This window comes from Palaemon carinicauda, chromosome 24 (genome assembly GCF_036898095.1).
Source record: "Palaemon carinicauda isolate YSFRI2023 chromosome 24, ASM3689809v2, whole genome shotgun sequence".
Taxonomy (NCBI): domain Eukaryota; kingdom Metazoa; phylum Arthropoda; class Malacostraca; order Decapoda; family Palaemonidae; genus Palaemon; species Palaemon carinicauda.
This window is the reverse complement of record NC_090748.1, coordinates 10,564,912-10,570,258: the sequence shown is the minus strand read 5'-3', so window position 1 is coordinate 10,570,258 and position 5,347 is coordinate 10,564,912. Positions and strand designations below refer to the sequence as shown.

At 29.6% G+C, this 5,347-nt stretch overlaps 1 protein-coding gene across 1 annotated transcript in view; it reads left to right on the top strand.

Moving 5' to 3' along the window:
- Positions 1–2,858: 2,858 nt before the first annotated feature.
- LOC137618072 (carbohydrate sulfotransferase 11-like) overlaps positions 2,859–5,347 on the top strand; it is a 136,582-nt gene continuing 134,093 nt past the window's right edge. The window contains exon 1 of the mRNA XM_068348040.1: positions 2,859–2,924. The gene's annotated coding sequence lies outside the window, so the exon portion shown is untranslated. The remainder of the gene's footprint in view (positions 2,925–5,347) is intronic.

Below are 5,347 nucleotides of genomic sequence, written 5' to 3'. Positions count from 1 at the left end.
TACTTGACTTACCTGGCCGGCTTAAATGATGCTTGAAATAACCTTAAGGGTTGGCTCTGCAAAGAGATACAGGATTTTGAAAGAATGCTCAGCTTAACTGCCCAGCTTTAAGGATACTTGGTATAACATGGTGGAGTGGCTCTGCAGAGAGAGAATCCTTGACTTTTTCTAGTATGCTATAGCCTTAATGGGGAAGTACAAAGTTCTTTGAAGGATGCTTGGTTTAAGTGGCCGTCTTGAATAATGCTCAAAGTAACATTGACGATTGCCTTTTCTAATATGGCATATCCAACAAAGGAATGCAGGGTTTTTGAAGAATACTTGTCGTAAGTGCCCAACTTAGAAGATAATTGGAATAACGTGGAGGACTGACTTCTTCTAGTATGTTATATCCCTTGATGGGGAGGGACTATACCTAAGAAAAGTGCCTGGTTCTGCCAAAGTTTATAAATGCTTAGAATAGCTTAGAGGGCTGGCTTTGCACAAGTAAAATCATGATTTTTCTCGTTTGCCATGTTCTTTGATGGAGAGGTACAAGAGTTTTTAAGAGCTTTAAAGGATGCCTTTCTTAACTGCCTGGTTTGAAGGATGCTTGGAGTGACCTGGAGGACTGGCTCTGCAGAGGGGAAAAGCCTGGCTTCTTCTTTTATACTATGTTCCTTCAAAGAGAGGCACAAGACGTTCAGGACGTTGAACTAGCTTGGATGGAGGGTTCTGCAAAGGGAAAAGGCTTGGATTTTTCAAGTCTGATATTTTCTTTGATGGAGAGGTACAAAATCTTTTGATGGATACTTAGTTTAACTGCCTGACTTAGAGGATGCATGGAAAGATATAGAGGACTTGGTCTGCAGAGGAAAAATGGTCTTCTGGTCTTCTATATTTCTTGATGGAGAGGGACAATTTATTTTGAAAGATGCTTGCTTTAATTGCCTGACTTGAAAGATACTTGGGGTGACTTGTATGGCTTTCTCTACCTATGGAAACCCATGTCTTCTTTTAGTATGCTATATCCCTTGGCTCTGCCTAGGGTGAAGGATACTTGGAATGTTCTGGAGGGATGGCTCTGCACAGGGGAAAACTTGGTTTTTTTAGACTATGTTCTCTGATGACCTAGATGACTAGATCTGCGAAGGGAAGAAGCTTGGGCTCTGGTATAATCCTGGATATGAATAGCCTGGAGGCCTGACACTGGTGAGAACAAAAGCTTGGCATTGTTTAGCAAGCTGTGTTCCTTGATGGTCAAAACACGGAGATCTTTTTTATTTTTCGGTTTCTTTTTTGAGCGTTTTAAGAAACATATCACACTTAGTTTTTGTGAGAATTAAAAGCATAAACTCACCCGAATAAACAATATATATATATATATATATATATATATATATATATATATATATATATATATGAAAATATATTATACATATATATATATATATATATGAAAATATATTATACATATATATATATATATATATATATATATATGAAAATATATTATACATATATATTCATATGTATATATATATATATATATATATATATGTATATATACATATACACACATATATATGCATATACATATAAATATTGTATATACATGTATATATATATATATATATATCTATCTATCTATCTATCTATATATATATATATATATATATATATATATATATATATATATATATATATATATATATATATATATATAGATAGATAGATAGATATATATATATGTATATATGTAAATATATGAATAAGTATATATGTATATATATAAATATATATATTTATACATATATATACACACACATATATATATATCTATATATATACATATACATATACATATACATATACATATATACATTTACATTATATATATATATATATATATATATATATATATATATATATATATATATATATATATAAAAGTTCCTGTGTGTGTTTTTGGTTTTATGTACGTAAAAATGTATAGATGTGTAAGCACGGATTCATGGATATAATGATAGGTTTAAGATGAAAGGCCGAGTGAGTTTCTAGAGCTTTCTATAGCTCCTTTTGAAACCTTTTGAAAGCTTCCTTCATTTTAACCTATTACGAGAGAGAGAGAGAGAGAGAGAGAGAGAGAGAGAGAGAGAGAGAGAGAGAGAGAGAGAGAGAGAGAGAGAGAGAGAGAGAGAGAGAATATAAATATGATATAGATATCAACCTGAAAAACTGCTAGTCTACGCGTAGTGATTGCCTTCTTTTTTAGTTTTTCGTAAAAATCACATGGCACTATTCCAACGAGCTCATCGTGGTCATTATCCTGGAGGAAGACTATTTTAATGACCTTTTATTATAGATCCACTTGTAAATTCGCTAAGGTCACTCGAGCGAGGCACAGAGCCAGATGCACTTTCTCTCATTACTGCCAAACACAAAATCATTCTTTTCCTTCTCTAACGTTATTTCGAACGTTTCGCGAAGTTCACGTATCATAAGAGGTCATTCTTGTAATCTAAAGGCTGTAATTATAGTACGCAGTATTACATAACGGTGGATACCTGGGTATAATGGGGTACAATTTGCACATAAACGTATCGTAGTGGTAGATCTCAGCATTTATTTTTAACGTAAAATTTTGTTCCTTTATTCTATTTTTCTTTCAGGCTTTTGAGAAAAAGATGCTAATAAAATAGTTAGATGTCAGTTCCTAATTCTGAAGGACCTATGCTAATACCTTGATAAAACGGAAGAAATTACCGAACGAAATAGGGCTGACCTAGCACTCGCCAGTGGGCGGGGCTTCTATTCCCCCAGCGAGCTGACTGAGGCCACAGTGCCGCCACACTAAATTTTACGAGTTCAGTTGGTCTCTGACCATTTGAAAGGAAGGTGTTGTCACGTTACTAGTTCGCGTTATACGTCGTTAGTTTTAAAACGTAATATTCTTTTATATTTAGATGCTTGTTGTTGTGACACTAATTTTGGCTGAATGACCTGACTCGGGCTTTCTTTCACTAGTGTTTTATTTTAAGAAAAAATATTGTGGTCATCGTGATATATCGTTGTTATTAGTGTTATGATTTAAGATTATACAATGTAAATGGTTTACTATATGTTCTAATATAATTTAGGTTATTGAACGATAATTAATCTTACTACGAATATATTCACGCTCAAGAATATATATATATATATATATATATATATATATATATATATATATATATATATTATATATATATATATATATATTGAAAAGTATAACCATGTATGTGGTAACTATGTATATGTACATATGTATATAATATATATATATATATATATACACACACACATATATATATATATATATATATATATATATATATATATACATATATATACATATATATATGTATATATATATATATATATATATATATATACAGTATATATGTATATATATGTATATATATATATATATATATATATATATATATATATATATATATATATATATATATATATTGGTATGTATAAACATGTATGTTCTATATATATATATATATATATATATATATATATATACATATATAAACATATATATACATATGTGTATATGTATATATATATATATATATATATATATATATATATATATATATATATATATACAACTAAAAGAATAATCATAATTATCAAAAGTACATTTTTATCAACAGATAAGGAAGTCTCAAAATGTAGGAAAAAATGCATTCTAGTCTTACGGCAGTAAATTTGCTAAGAAGCTTTTCTAGTAATCAGCAATAAACAAAAAGTTCATTCATTCCCGTGCGATGTTTAAGAAAGTCATAAGTAACAAACAACAACTCGAAGAACAATGCTGATAAATCATCATATAAAATTCCTGCTTGGAAACCTCCAATAACGTTTTGTGTGGATGTCGTCTGGCAAATTTTAAGACTGGCTTGGCGTTAAGAGTCGGATGACGGGCCAGAAAAAAGAAACTTGTTCTTTGTGGTTTTAGTTCAAGACGATTCTCAGGAAGAATTTTTTTTTCTTTTCCTCTCGTGATGAATGCACATGCATTGCATTCGAGCAAGCCTGTAATTTTGCTCTTGTTGCATGAATGTGTTACTATGAGCAACATTAATGAAGATAGCAAAATGATAATTGGAAAAGCATGGTGCTAATAGAAATCTTTTGTATAATCAGATGTCCATTAGAGATTGATTGATTGATTGATAGATTGAGTTTTATGGCATCCTGACATGCAACGTCATTGACGCCGATGTTTTTAGAGAAGACTGTAGTTTATAACATAGTGTGATTAAAAAAAAAAAAAAAAAAAAAAAAAAAAAAAAAAAAAAAAAAAAAAAAAAAAATATAGGATCAAATAATAACTGGATCATCTGAAAATTGTCCCGTACTTTCAAAAGTTTAATTTCTTGCGTAAGAAAAATACCCAGAAACTGCAAATATAATGCATGTCAAGTGATGTCCCAATAAACAGAAATTGCGTAATATTTTATTGGTTATCTATATTTTCATCATTATTAGTATAACATACTTTAAATTTTCATGGGGCTTAACTAAAGACTTGAATGTGTATAACAAGATTCCATATATTCGAAAATTTACGACAGGAATAATTTTACTGAATATGCGGAAAACTCACAGGGAAATATGATGCTCAGATGCAATAAAAGAAAAAAACATAAGCAAGGGAAATGTAGATAAAAAGTAAATCTTGACTGATTTCGTCTTACTTCTTCAAGCGGACTCTGGAAGAAGACGAAAATGGGCTGGATTCACTCTATACAGTATTTCAATTTTCCTTATGTTTTTTTTTTCGTACAGACACACACACATATATACATACATATATATATATCTATATATATATATATATATATATATATATATATATATATATATATATATATATATATAAATATCATATTTGTACGCATGTATATATATATATATATATATATATATATATATATGTATATATATATATATACATATATATACATATGCGTGAGTATATATAAACATTATTAGCAATAAGCCAAATGATATATAATTGATCATAATATACAAAATCTAAGAGGAAATAGTATTTTATCAATATACACAAAAGATAAAAAAAAAATAGTAACAGGAAGAGAAACTTTATAGTACTTCAGTGTACCCTGACCCTAAGGAACTTAACACCAATACTTTAGCAGACAACTGTTGCTTGTTAGCGAGATAGTCAGAGTAATGTTTGCATAGCCAGAAACTCAATTCAACATAACGCAACGCTTGCAACGTCGTGGATATTTAAATAAATAAAATACGATATATTTGAGAGGAAATAATGCAATGCTCCATT